This window comes from Schistocerca americana, chromosome 11, assembly GCF_021461395.2.
Source record: "Schistocerca americana isolate TAMUIC-IGC-003095 chromosome 11, iqSchAmer2.1, whole genome shotgun sequence".
Classification (NCBI taxonomy): domain Eukaryota; kingdom Metazoa; phylum Arthropoda; class Insecta; order Orthoptera; family Acrididae; genus Schistocerca; species Schistocerca americana.
The window spans coordinates 5236883-5253437 of NC_060129.1; positions in this window are offsets into that span (position 1 = coordinate 5236883).

Below are 16555 nucleotides of genomic sequence, written 5' to 3' on the forward strand. Positions count from 1 at the left end.
TCTCACTTTCTATGATTTGAACCTCTCCAGTGAGTCCAGTTTTAGATTCCGATGCTTCTCTTCAGGTTTACTGTATACCTTGGACCTTCTTATTGGTGATGAAACACAGAAATTGCATCCGAATTTAATACAATAGGCACAATACCGACTTAAGTACAAGAGGAGTGACACTCTAACTTTCTATGTTTTGAATCTCTCCTGTGAGTCCAGTTTTTGATTCCGATTCTTCACTTCAGGTTTACTGTATCCCTTGGACCTTCTTATTGACGATGAAACACAGAAATTGGATCCGAATTCAATACAAAAATCACAATGGCGACTAAAGTACAAGAGGACTGACACTCTCACTCACTATGATTTGAACCTCTCCTGTGAGTCCAGTTTTTGATTCCGATGCTTCATTTCAGATTTACTGTAACCCTTGGACCTTCTTATTGACGATGAAACACAGAAATTGCATCCGAATTTAATACAAATGCCACAATGCCAACTTAAGTACTAGAGGACTGACACTCTCACTTTCTATGATTTGAACTTCTCCAGTGAGTCCAGTTTTACATTCCGATGCTTCTCTTCAGGTTTACTGTATACCTTGCACCTTCTTATTGGTGATGAAACACAGAAATTGCATCCGAATTTAATACAAATGGCACAATGTCGACTTAAGTACAAGAGGACTGACACTCTAACTTTCTATGATTTGAAACTCTCCTGTGAGTCCAGTTTTAGATTCCGATGATTTACTTAAGGTTTACTGTATCCCTTGGACCTTCTTATTGACGATGAAACACAGAAATTGCATCCGAATTTAATACAAAATGCACAATACCGAATTAGGTACAAGAGGAGAGACACTCTAACTTTCTATGATTTGAATCTCTCCTGTGAGTCCAGTTTTAGATTCCGATGCTTCACTTCAGTTTTACTGTATCCTTTGGACCTTCTTATTGAAGATGAAACACAGAAATTGCATCGGAATTAAATTCAAAAGGCACAATGCCGACCTAAGTAGAAGAGAACTGACACTCTCACTTTCTATGATTTGAACCTCTCCTGTGAGTCCAGTTTTAGATTCCGATGCTTCACTTCAGGTTTACTGTATCCCTTGGACGTTCTTATTGAAAATGAAACACAGAAATAGCATCGGAATTAAATTCAAAAGGCACAATGCCGACTTAAGTAAAAGAGGACTGACACTCTAACTTTCTATGATTTGAAACTCTCCTGAGAGTCCAGTTTTAGATTCCGATGATTCACTTCAGGTTTACTGTATCCCTTGGACCTTCTTATTGACGATGAAACACAGAAATTGCATCCGAATTTAATACAAATGGCACAATGTCGACTTAAGTACAAGAGGACTGACACTCTCACTTTCTATGATTTGAACCTCTCCTGTGAGTCCAGTTTTAGATTCCGATGCTTCACTTCAGGTTTACTGTATACCTTGCACCGTCTTATTGACGATAAAATACAGAGTTTGCATCCGAATTTAATACAAATGGCACAATGCCGACTTAAATACAAGAGGACTAACACTCTAACTTTCTATGATTTGAACCTCTCCTGTGAGTCCGGTTTTGGCTTACGATGCTTCACTTCAGGTTTACTGTATCCCATGGACCTTCTTATTGACGATGTAACACAGAAATTGCAGCCGAATTTAATACAAATGCCACAATGCCGACGTAAGTACAAGAGGACTGACACTCTCACTTTCTATGATTTGAACCTCTCCAGTGAGTCCAGTTTTAGATTCCGATGCTTCTCTTCAGGTTTACTGTATACCTTGCACCTTCTTATTGACGATGAAACACAGAAATTGCATCCGAATTCAATCCAAAAGGCACAATGCCGACTTAAGTACAAGAGGACTGACATTCTAACTTTCTATGATTTGAACCTCTCCTATGAGTCCAGTTTTAGAGTCCGATGCTTCACTTCAGGTTTACTGTATCCCTTGGACCTTCTTATTGACGATGACACACAGAAATTGCACCCGAATTTAATACAAAAGGCACAATACCGAATCAAGTACAAGAGGAGTGACACTCTAACTTTCTATGATTTGTACCTCTCCTGTGAGTCCAGTTTTAAATTCCGATGCTTCACTTCAGGTTTATTGTATCCCTTGGACCTTCTTATTGACGATGAAACACATAAATTGCATCCAAATTTAATACAAATGCCACAATGCCGACTTAAGTACAAGAGGACTGACACTCTCACTTTCTATGATTTGAACCTTTCCTGTGAGTCAAGTTTTTGACTCCGATGCTTCACTTCAGGTTTACTGTACCCCTTGGACCTTCTTATTGACGATGAAACCCAGAAATTGCACCCGAATTTAATACAAATGGCACAATGCCGACTTAAGTACAAGAGGACTGACACTCTCACTTTCTATGATTTGAACCGCTCCTGTGAGTCTAGTTTTAGATTCCGATGATTTACTTAAAGTTTACTGTTTCCCTTGGACTTTCTTATTGACGATAAAACACAGAAATTGCATCCGAATTTAATACAAAAGGCACAATACCGAATTAGGTACAAGAGGAGAGACACTCTGACTTTCTATGATTTGAATCTCTCCTGTGAGTCCAGTTTTAGATTCCGATGCTTCACTTCAGTTTTACTGTATCCTTTGGACCTTCTTATTGACGATGAAACACAGAAATTGCATCCGAATTGAATACAAATGGCACAATGTCGACTTAAGTACAAGAGGACTGACACTCTCACTTTCTATGATTTGAACCTCTCCTGTGAGTCCAGTTTTAGATTCCGATGCTTCACTTCAGGTTTACTGTATACCTTGCACCTTCTTATTGACGGTGAAACACAGAGTTTGCATCCGAATTTAATACAAAAGGCACAATGCCGACTTAAATACAAGAGGACTGACATTCTAACTTTCTATGATTAGAACCTCTCCTGTGAGTCCAGTTTTAGATTCCGATGCTTCACTTCAGGATTACTGTATCCCTTGGACCTTCTTATTGACAATGAAACAGAGAAATAGCATCGGAATTAAATTCAAAAGGCACAATGCCGACTTAAGTAAAAGTGGACTGACACTCTAACTTTCTATGATTTGAACCTCTGCTGTGAGGCCAGTTTTAGATTCCGATGCTTCACTTCAGGTTTACTGTATCCCTTGGACCTTCTTATTGACGACGAAACACAGAAATTGCATCCGAATTTAATACAAATGGCACAATGTCGACTTAAGTACAAGAGGACTGACACTCTCACTTTCTATGATTTGAACCTCTCCTGTGAGTCCAGTTTTAGATTCCGATGCTTCACTTCAGGTTTACTGTATCTCTTGGACCTTCTTATTGACAATGAAACAGAGAAATAGCATCGGAATTAAATTCAAAAGGCACAATGCCGACTTAAGTAAAAGTGGACTGACACTCTAACTTTCAATGATTTGAACCTCTGCTGTGAGGCCAGTTTTAGATTCCGATGCTTCACTTCAGGTTAACTGTATCCCTTGGACCTTCTTATTGACGATGTAACACAGAAATTGCATCCGAATTTAATACAAAAGCCACAATGCCGACTTAAGTACAAGAGGCCTGACACTCTCACTTTCTATGATTTGAACCTCTCCTGCGAGTCCAGTTTTAGATTCCGATGCTTCACTTAATGTGTACTGTATACCTTGGACCTTCTTATTGGTGATGAAACACAGAAATTGCATCCGAATTTAATACAAAAGCCACAATACCGACTTAAGTACAAGAGGAGTGACACTCTAACTTTCTATGATTTGAATCTCTCCTGTGAGTCCAGTTTTTGATTCCGATGCTTTACTTCAGGTTTACTGTATCCCTTGGACCTTCTTATTGACGATGAAACACAGAAATTGCATCCGAATTTAATACAAATGCCACAATGCCGCCTTAAGTACAAGAGGACTGACACTCTCACTTTCTATGATTTGAACCTCTCCTGTGAGTCCAGTTTTAGATTCCAATGCTTCACTTAATGTGTACTGTATACCTTGGACCTTCTTATTGGTGATGAAACACAGAAATTGCATCCGAATTTAATACAAAAGGCACAATACCGACTTAAGTACAAGAGGAGTGACACTCTAACTTTCTATGTTTTGAATCTCTCCTGTGAGTCCAGTTTTTGATTCCGATTCTTCACTTCAGGTTTACTGTATCCCTTGGACCTTCTTATTGACGATGGAACACAGAAATTGGATCCGAATTTAATACAAAAATCACAATGGCGACTAAAGTACAAGAGGACTGACACTCTCACTCACTATGATTTGAACCTCTCCTGTGAGTCCAGTTTTTGATTCCGATGCTTCATTTCAGATTTACTGTAACCCTTGGACCTTCTTATTGACGATGAAACACAGAAATTGCATCCGAATTTAATACAAATGCCACAATGCCAACTTAAGTACTAGAGGACTGACACTCTCACTTTCTATGATTTGAACTTCTCCAGTGAGTCCAGTTTTACATTCCGATGCTGCTCTTCAGGTTTACTGTATACCTTGCACCTTCTCATTGACGATGAAACACAGAAATTGGATCCGAATTCAACACAAAAGGCACAATGCCGACTTAAGTACAAGAGGACTGACATTCTAACTTTCTATGATTTGAACCTCTCCTGTGAGTCCAGTTTTAGATTCCGATGCTTCACTTCAGGTTTACTGTATCCCTTGGACCTTCTTATTGACGATGAAACACAGAAATTGCATCCGAATTTAATACAAATGGCACAATGCCAACTTAAGTACAAGAGGACTGACACTCTAACTTTCTATGATTTGAAACTCTCCTGTGAGTCCAGTTTTAGATTCCGATGATTTACTTAAGGTTTACTGTATCCCTTGGACCTTCTTATTGACGATGAAACACAGAAATTGCATCCGAATTTAATACAAAAGGCACAATACCGAATTAGGTACAAGAGGAGAGACACTCTAACTTTCTATGATTTGAATCTCTCCTGTGAGTCCAGTTTTAGATTCCGATGCTTCACTTCAGTTTTACTGTATCCTTTGGACCTTCTTATTGAAGATGAAACACAGAAATTGCATCGGAATTAAATTCAAAAGGCACAATGCCGACCTAAGTAGAAGAGAACCGACACTCTCACTTTCTATGATTTGAACCTCTCCTGTGAGTCCAGTTTTAGATTCCGATGCTTCACTTCAGGTTTACTGTATCCCTTGGACGTTCTTATTGACAATGAAACACAGAAATAGCATCGGAATTAAATTCAAAAGGCACAATGCCGACTTAAGTAAAAGAGGACTGACACTCTAACTTTCTATGATTTGAAACTCTCCTGAGAGTCCAGTTTTAGATTCCGATGATTCACTTCAGGTTTACTGTATCCCTTATACCTTCTTATTGACGATGAAACACAGAAATTGCATCCGAATTTAATACAAATGGCACAATGTCGACTTAAGTACAAGAGGACTGACACTCTCACTTTCTATGATTTGAACCTCTCCTGTGAGTCCAGTTTTAGATTCCGATGCTTCACTTCAGGTTTACTGTATACCTTACACCTTCTTATTGACGATGAAATACAGAGTTTGCATCCGAATTTAATACAAAAGGCACAATGCCGACTTAAATACAAGAGGACTAACACTCTAACTTTCTATGATTTGAACCTCTCCTGTAAGTCCAGTTTTGGCTTACGATGCTTCACTTCAGGTTTACTGTATCCCATGGACCTTCTTATTGACGATGTAACACAGAAATTGCAGCCGAATTTAATACAAAAGGCAGAATACCGACTTAAGTACAAGACGAGTGACACTCTCACTTTCTATGATTTGAACCTCTCCAGTGAGTCCAGTTTTAGATTCCGATGCTTCTCTTCAGGTTTACTGTATACCTTGCACCTTCTTATTGACGATGAAACACAGAAATTGCATCCGAATTCAATCCAAAAGGCACAATGCCGACTTAAGTACAAGAGGACTGACATTCTAACTTTCTATGATTTGAACCTCTCCTATGAGTCCAGTTTTAGAGTCCGATGCTTCACTTCAGGTTTACTGTATCCCTTGGACCTTCTTATTGACGATGACACACAGAAATTGCACCCGAATTTAATACAAAAGGCACAATACCGAATCAAGTACAACAGGAGTGACACTCTAACTTTCTATGATTTGTACCTCTCCTGTGAGTCCAGTTTTAAATTCCGATGCTTCACTTCAGGTTTACTGTATCCCTTGGACCTTCTTATTGACAATGAAACACAGAAATTGCATCGGAATTAAATTCCATACGCACAATGCCGACTTAAGTAAAAGAGGACTGACACTCTCACTTTCTATGATTTGAACCTCTCCTGTGAGTCCAGTCTTAGATTACGATGCTTCACTCCAGGTTTACTGTATACCTTGGACCTTCTTATTGACGATGAGACACAGAAATTTCATCTGAATTAAATTCAAAAATCACAATGTCGACTTAAGTACAAGATGACTGACACCCTAACTTTCTATGATTTGAACCGCTCCTGTGAGTCCAGTTTTAGATTCCGATGATTTACTTAAAGATTACTGTATACCTTGGACTTACTTATTGACGATGAAACACAGAAATTGCATCCGAATTTAATACAAAAGGCACAACGCCGACTTAAATACAAGAGGACTGACACTCTCACTTTCTATGATTTGAACCTCTCCAGTGAGTCCAGTTTTACATTCCGATGCTTCTCATCAGGTTTACTGTATACCTTGCACCTTCTCATTGACGATGAAACACAGAAATTGGATCCGAATTCAACACAAAAGGCACAATGCCGACTTAAGTACAAGAGGAATGACATTCTAACTTTCTATGATTTGAACCTCTCCTGTGAGTCCAGTTTTAGATTCCGATGCTTCACTTCAGGTTTACTGTATCCCTTGGACCTTCTTATTGACGATGAAACACAGAAATTGCATCCGAATTTAATACAAATGGCACAATGTCGACTTAAGTACAAGAGGACTGACACTCTAACTTTCTATGATTTGAAACTCTCCTGTGAGTCCAGTTTTAGATTCCGATGATTTACTTAAGGTTTACTGTATCCCTTGGACCTACTTATTGACGATGAAACACAGAAATTGCATCCGAATTTAATACAAAAGGCACAATACCGAATTAGGTAAAAGAGGAGAGACACTCTAACTTTCTATGATTTGAATCTCTCCTGTGAGTCCAGTTTTAGATTCCGATGCTTCACTTCAGTTTTACTGTATCCTTTGGACCTTCTTATTGAAGATGAAACACAGAAATTGCATCGGAATTAAATTCAAAAGGCACAATGCCGACCTAAGTAGAAGAGAACTGACACTCTCACTTTCTATGATTTGAACCTCTCCTGTGAGTCCAGTTTTAGATTCCGATGCTTCACTTCAGGTTTACTGTATCCCTTGGACCTTCTTATTGACAATGAAACACAGAAATAGCATCGGAATTAAATTCAAAAGGCACAATGCCGACATAAGTAAAAGAGGACTGACACTCTAACTTTCTATGATTTGAAACTCTCCTGTGAGTCCAGTTTTAGATTCCGATGCTTCACTTCAGTTTTACTGTATCCTTTGGACCTTCTTATTGACGATGAAACACAGAAATTGCATCCGAATTGAATACAAATGGCACAATGTCGACTTAAGTACAAGAGGACTGACACTCACACTTTCTATGATTTGAACCTCTCCTGTGAGTCCAGTTTTAGATTCCGATGCTTCACTTCAGGTTTACTGTATACCTTGCACCTTCTTATTGACGATGAAACACAGAGTTTGCATCCGAATTTAATACAAAAGGCACAATGCCGACTTAAATACAAGAGGACTGACATTCTAACTTTCTATGATTAGAACCTCTCCTGTGAGTCCAGTTTTAGATTCCGATGCTTCACTTCAGGATTACTGTATCCCTTGGACCTTCTTATTGACAATGAAACAGAGAAATAGCATCGGAATTAAATTCAAAAGGCACAATGCCGACTTAAGTAAAAGTGGACTGACACTCTAACTTTCAATGATTTGAACCTCTGCTGTGAGGCCAGTTTTAGATTCCGATGCTTCACTTCAGGTTAACTGTATCCCTTGGACCTTCTTATTGACGATGTAACACAGAAATTGCATCCGAATTTAATACAAAACCCACAATGCCGACTTAAGTACAAGAGGCCTGTCACTCTCACTTTCTATGATTTGAACCTCTCCTGCGAGTCCAGTTTTAGATTCCGATGCTTCACTTAATGTGTACTGTATACCTTGGACCTTCTTATTGGTGATGAAACACAGAAATTGCATCCGAATTTAATACAAAAGCCACAATACCGACTTAAGTACAAGAGGAGTGACACTCTAACTTTCTATGATTTGAATCTCTCCTGTGAGTCCAGTTTTTGATTCCGATGCTTTACTTCAGGTTTACTGTATCCCTTGGACCTTCTTATTGACGATGAAACACAGAAATTGCATCCGAATTTAATACAAATGCCACAATGCCGCCTTAAGTACAAGAGGACTGACACTCTCACTTTCTATGATTTGAACCTCTCCTGTGAGTCCAGTTTTAGATTCCAATGCTTCACTTAATGTGTACTGTATACCTTGGACCTTCTTATTGGTGATGAAACACAGAAATTGCATCCGAATTTAATACAAAAGGCACAATACCGACTTAAGTACAAGAGGAGTGACACTCTAACTTTCTATGTTTTGAATCTCTCCTGTGAGTCCAGTTTTTGATTCCGATTCTTCACTTCAGGTTTACTGTATCCCTTGGACCTTCTTATTGACGATGGAACACAGAAATTGGATCCGAATTTAATACAAAAACCACAATGGCGACTAAAGTACAAGAGGACTGACACTCTCACTCACTATGATTTGAACCTCTCCTGTGAGTCCAGTTTTTGATTCCGATGCTTCATTTCAGATTTACTGTAACCCTTGGACCTTCTTATTGACGATGAAACACAGAAATTGCATCCGAATTTAATACAAATGCCACAATGCCAACTTAAGTACTAGAGGACTGACACTCTCACTTTCTATGATTTGAACTTCTCCAGTGAGTCCAGTTTTACATTCCGATGCTTCTCTTCAGGTTTACTGTATACCTTGCACCTTCTCATTGACGATGAAACACAGAAATTGGATCCGAATTCAACACAAAAGGCACAATGCCGACTTAAGTACAAGAGGACTGACATTCTAACTTTCTATGATTTGAACCTCTCCTGTGAGTCCAGTTTTAGATTCCGATGCTTCACTTCAGGTTTACTGTATCCCTTGGACCTTCTTATTGACGATGAAACACAGAAATTGCATCCGAATTTAATACAAATGGCACCATGTCGACTTAAGTACAAGAGGACTGACACTCTAACTTTCTATGATTTGAAACTCTCCTGTGAGTCCAGTTTTAGATTCCGATGATTTACTTAAGGTTTACTGTATCCCTTGGACCTTCTTATTGACGATGAAACACAGAAATTGCATCCGAATTTAATACAAAAGGCACAATACCGAATTAGGTACAAGAGGAGAGACACTCTAACTTTCTATGATTTGAATCTCTCCTGTGAGTCCAGTTTTAGATTCCGATGCTTCACTTCAGTTTTACTGTATCCTTTGGACCTTCTTATTGAAGATGAAACACAGAAATTGCATCGGAATTAAATTCAAAAGGCACAATGCCGACCTAAGTAGAAGAGAACTGACACTCTCACTTTCTATGATTTGAACCTCTCCTGTGAGTCCAGTTTTAGATTCCGATGCTTCACTTCAGGTTTACTGTATCCCTTGGACGTTCTTATTGACAATGAAACACAGAAATAGCATCGGAATTAAATTCAAAAGGCACAATGCCGACTTAAGTAAAAGAGGACTGGCACTCTAACTTTCTATGATTTGAAACTCTCCTGAGAGTCCAGTTTTAGATTCCGATGATTCACTTCAGGTTTACTGTATCCCTTAGACCTTCTTATTGACGATGAAACCCAGAAATTGCACCCGAATTTAATACAAATGGCACAATGCCGACTTAAGTACAAGAGGACTGACACTCTCACTTTCTATGATTTGAACCGCTCCTGTGAGTCCAGTTTTAGATTCCGATGATTTACTTAAAGTTTACTGTTTCCCTTGGACTTTCTTATTGACGATAAAACACAGAAATTGCATCCGAATTTAATACAAAAGGCACAATACCGAATTAGGTACAAGAGGAGAGACACTCTGACTTTCTATGATTTGAATCTCTCCTGTGAGTCCAGTTTTAGATTCCGATGCTTCACTTCAGTTTTACTGTATCCTTTGGACCTTCTTATTGACGATGAAACACAGAAATTGCATCCGAATTGAATACAAATGGCACAATGTCGACTTAAGTACAAGAGGACTGACACTCTCACTTTCTATGATTTGAACCTCTCCTGTGAGTCCAGTTTTAGATTCCGATGCTTCACTTCAGGTTTACTGTATACCTTGCACCTTCTTATTGACGATGAAACACAGAGTTTGCATCCGAATTTAATACAAAAGGCACAATGCCGACTTAAATACAAGAGGACTGACATTCTAACTTTCTATGATTAGAACCTCTCCTGTGAGTCCAGTTTTAGATTCCGATGCTTCACTTCAGGATTACTGTATCCCTTGGACCTTCTTATTGACAATGAAACAGAGAAATAGCATCGGAATTAAATTCAAAAGGCACAATGCCGACTTAAGTAAAAGTGGACTGACACTCTAACTTTCTATGATTTGAACCTCTGCTGTGAGGCCAGTTTTAGATTCCGATGCTTCACTTCAGGTTTACTGTATCCCTTGGACCTTCTTATTGACGACGAAACACAGAAATTGCATCCGAATTTAATACAAATGGCACAATGTCGACTTAAGTACAAGAGGACTGACACTCTCACTTTCTATGATTTGAACCTCTCCTGTGAGTCCAGTTTTAGATTCCGATGCTTCGCTTCAGGTTTACTGTATCTCTTGGACCTTCTTATTGACAATGAAACAGAGAAATAGCATCGGAATTAAATTCAAAAGCCACAATGCCGACTTAAGTACAAGAGGCCTGACACTCTCACTTTCTATGATTTGAACCTCTCCTGCGAGTCCAGTTTTAGATTCCGATGCTTCACTTAATGTGTACTGTATACCTTGGACCTTCTTATTGGTGATGAAACACAGAAATTGCATCCGAATTTAATACAAAAGCCACAATACCGACTTAAGTACAAGAGGAGTGACACTCTAACTTTCTATGATTTGAACCTCTCCTGTGAGTCCAGTTTTTGATTCCGATGCTTTACTTCAGGTTTACTGTATCCCTTGGACCTTCTTATTGACGATGAAACACAGAAATTGCATCCGAATTTAATACAAATGCCACAATGCCGCCTTAAGTACAAGAGGACTGACACTCTCACTTTCTATGATTTGAACCTCTCCTGTGAGTCCAGTTTTAGATTCCAATGCTTCACTTAATGTGTACTGTATACCTTGGACCTTCTTATTGGTGATGAAACACAGAAATTGCATCCGAATTTAATACAAAAGGCACAATACCGACTTAAGTACAAGAGGAGTGACACTCTAACTTTCTATGTTTTGAATCTCTCCTGTGAGTCCAGTTTTTGATTCCGTTTCTTCACTTCACGTTTACTGTATCCCTTGGACCTTCTTATTGACGATGGAACACAGAAATTGGATCCGAATTTAATACAAAAATCACAATGGCGACTAAAGTACAAGAGGACTGACACTCTCACTCACTATGATTTGAACCTCTCCTGTGAGTCCAGTTTTTGATTCCGATGCTTCATTTCAGATTTACTGTAACCCTTGGACCTTCTTATTGACGATGAAACACAGAAATTGCATCCGAATTTAATACAAATGCCACAATGCCAACTTAAGTACTAGAGGACTGACACTCTCACTTTCTATGATTTGAACTTCTCCAGTGAGTCCAGTTTTACATTCCGATGCTGCTCTTCAGGTTTACTGTATACCTTGCACCTTCTCATTGACGATGAAACACAGAAATTGGATCCGAATTCAACACAAAAGGCACAATGCCGACTTAAGTACAAGAGGACTGACATTCTAACTTTCTATGATTTGAACCTCTCCTGTGAGTCCAGTTTTAGATTCCGATGCTTCACTTCAGGTTTACTGTATCCCTTGGACCTTCTTATTGACGATGAAACACAGAAATTGCATCCGAATTTAATACAAATGTCACAATGCCAACTTAAGTACAAGAGGACTGACACTCTAACTTTCTATGATTTGAAACTCTCCTGTGAGTCCAGTTTTAGATTCCGATGATTTACTTAAGGTTTACTGTATCCCTTGGACCTTCTTATTGACGATGAAACACAGAAATTGCATCCGAATTTAATACAAAAGGCACAATACCGAATTAGGTACAAGAGGAGAGACACTCTAACTTTCTATGATTTGAATCTCTCCTGTGAGTCCAGTTTTAGATTCCGATGCTTCACTTCAGTTTTACTGTATCCTTTGGACCTTCTTATTGAAGATGAAACACAGAAATTGCATCGGAATTAAATTCAAAAGGCACAATGCCGACCTAAGTAGAAGAGAACTGACACTCTCACTTTCTATGATTTGAACCTCACCTGTGAGTCCAGTTTTAGATTCCGATGCTTCACTTCAGGTTTACTGTATCCCTTGGACGTTCTTATTGACAATGAAACACAGAAATAGCATCGGAATTAAATTCAAAAGGCACAATGCCGACTTAAGTAAAAGAGGACTGACACTCTAACTTTCTATGATTTGAAACTCTCCTGAGAGTCCAGTTTTAGATTCCGATGATTCACTTCAGGTTTACTGTATCCCTTAGACCTTCTTATTGACGATGAAACACAGAAATTGCATCCGAATTTAATACAAATGGCACAATGTCGACTTAAGTACAAGAGGACTGACACTCTCACTTTCTATGATTTGAACCTCTCCTGTGAGTCCAGTTTTAGATTCCGATGCTTCACTTCAGGTTTACTGTATACCTTACACCTTCTTATTGACGATGAAATACAGAGTTTGCATCCGAATTTAATACAAAAGGCACAATGCCGACTTAAATACAAGAGGACTAACACTCTAACTTTCTATGATTTGAACCTCTCCTGTGAGTCCAGTTTTGGCTTACGATGCTTCACTTCAGGTTTACTGTATCCCATGGACCTTCTTATTGACGATGTAACACAGAAATTGCAGCCGAATTTAATACAAAAGGCAGAATACCGACTTAAGTACAAGACGAGTGACACTCTCACTTTCTATGATTTGAACCTCTCCAGTGAGTCCAGTTTTAGATTCCGATGCTTCTCTTCAGGTTTACTGTATACCTTGCACCTTCTTATTGACGATGAAACACAGAAATTGCATCCGAATTCAATCCAAAAGGCACAATACCGAATCAAGTACAACAGGAGTGACACTCTAACTTTCTATGATTTGTACCTCTCCTGTGAGTCCAGTTTTAAATTCCGATGCTTCACTTCAGGTTTATTGTATCCCTTGGACCTTCTTATTGACGATGAAACACATAAATTGCATCCAAATTTAATACAAATGCCACAATGCCGACTTAAGTACAAGAGGACTGACACTCTCACTTTCTATGATTTGAACCTTTCCTGTGAGTCAAGTTTTTGATTCCAATGCTTCACTTCAGGTTTACTGTACCCCTTGGACCTTCTTATTGACGATGAAACCCAGAAATTGCACCCGAATTTAATACAAATGGCACAATGCCGACTTAAGTACAAGAGGACTGACACTCTCACTTTCTATGATTTGAACCTCTCCTGTGAGTCCAGTTTTAGATTCTGATGCTTTACTTCAGGTTTACTGTATCCCTTGGACCTTCTTATTGACAATGAAACACAGAAATTGCATCGGAATTAAATTCCATACGCACAATGCCGACTTAAGTAAAAGAGGACTGACCCTCTCACTTTCTATGATTTGAACCTCTCCTGTGAGTCCAGTCTTAGATTACGATGCTTCACTCCAGGTTTACTGTATACCTTGGACCTTCTTATTGACGATGAAACACAGAAATTTCATCTGAATTAAATTCAAAAATCACAATGTCGACTTAAGTACAAGATGACTGACACCCTAACTTTCTATGATTTGAACCGCTCCTGTGAGTCCAGTTTTAGATTCCGATGATTTACTTAAAGATTACTGTATACCTTGGACTTACTTATTGACGATGAAACACAGAAATTGCATCCGAATTTAATACAAAAGGCACAACGCCGACTTAAATACAAGAGGACTGACACTCTCACTTTCTATGATTTGAACCTCTCCAGTGAGTCCAGTTTTACATTCCGATGCTTCTCATCAGGTTTACTGTATACCTTGCACCTTCTCATTGACGATGAAACACAGAAATTGGATCCGAATTCAACACAAAAGGCACAATGCCGACTTAAGTACAAGAGGAATGACATTCTAACTTTCTATGATTTGAACCTCTCCTGTGAGTCCAGTTTTAGATTCCGATGCTTCACTTCAGGTTTACTGTATCCCTTGGACCTTCTTATTGACGATGAAACACAGAAATTGCATCCGAATTTAATACAAATGGCACAATGTCGACTTAAGTACAAGAGGACTGACACTCTAACTTTCTATGATTTGAAACTCTCCTGTGAGTCCAGTTTTAGATTCCGATGATTTACTTAAGGTTTACTGTATCCCTTGGACCTACTTATTGACGATGAAACACAGAAATTGCATCCGAATTTAATACAAAAGGCACAATACCGAATTAGGTAAAAGAGGAGAGACACTCTAACTTTCTATGATTTGAATCTCTCCTGTGAGTCCAGTTTTAGATTCCGATGCTTCACTTCAGTTTTACTGTATCCTTTGGACCTTCTTATTGAAGATGAAACACAGAAATTGCATCGGAATTAAATTCAAAAGGCACAATGCCGACCTAAGTAGAAGAGAACTGACACTCTCACTTTCTATGATTTGAACCTCTCCTGTGAGTCCAGTTTTAGATTCCGATGCTTCACTTCAGGTTTACTGTATCCCTTGGACCTTCTTATTGACAATGAAACACAGAAATAGCATCGGAATTAAATTCAAAAGGCACAATGCCGACTTAAGTAAAAGAGGACTGACACTCTAACTTTCTATGATTTGAAACTCTCCTGTGAGTCCAGTTTTAGATTCCGATGCTTCACTTCAGTTTTACTGTATCCTTTGGACCTTCTTATTGACGATGAAACACAGAAATTGCATCCGAATTGAATACAAATGGCACAATATCGACTTAAGTACAAGAGGACTGACACTCACACTTTCTATGATTTGAACCTCTCCTGTGAGTCCAGTTTTAGATTCCGATGCTTCACTTCAGGTTTACTGTATACCTTGCACCTTCTTATTGACGATGAAACACAGAGTTTGCATCCGAATTTAATACAAAAGGCACAATGCCGACTTAAATACAAGAGGACTGACATTCTAACTTTCTATGATTAGAACCTCTCCTGTGAGTCCAGTTTTAGATTCCGATGCTTCACTTCAGGATTACTGTATCCCTTGGACCTTCTTATTGACAATGAAACAGAGAAATAGCATCGGAATTAAATTCAAAAGGCACAATGCCGACTTAAGTAAAAGTGGACTGACACTCTAACTTTCTATGATTTGAACCTCTGCTGTGAGGCCAGTTTTAGATTCCGATGCTTCACTTCAGGTTTACTGTATCCCTTGGACCTTCTTATTGACGACGAAACACAGAAATTGCATCCGAATTTAATACAAATGGCACAATGTCGACTTAAGTACAAGAGGACAGACACTCTCACTTTCTATGATTTGAACCTCTCCTGTGAGTCCAGTTTTAGATTCCGATGCTTCACTTCAGGTTTACTGTATCTCTTGGACCTTCTTATTGACAATGAAACAGAGAAATAGCATCGGAATTAAATTCAAAAGGCACAATGCCGACTTAAGTAAAAGTGGACTGACACTCTAACTTTCAATGATTTGAACCTCTGCTGTGAGGCCAGTTTTAGATTCCGATGCTTCACTTCAGGTTAACTGTATCCCTTGGACCTTCTTATTGACGATGTAACACAGAAATTGCATCCGAATTTAATACAAAAGCCACAATGCCGACTTAAGTACAAGAGGCCTGACACTCTCACTTTCTATGATTTGAACCTCTCCTGCGAGTCCAGTTTTAGATTCCGATGCTTCACTTAATGTGTACTGTATACCTTGGACCTTCTTATTGGTGATGAAACACAGAAATTGCATCCGAATTTAATACAAAAGCCACAATACCGACTTAAGTACAAGAGGAGTGACACTCTAACTTTCTATGATTTGAATCTCTCCTGTGAGTCCAGTTTTTGATTCCGATGCTTTACTTCAGGTTTACTGTATCCCTTGGACCTTCTTATTGACGATGAAACACAGAAATTGCATCCGAATTTAATACAAATGCCA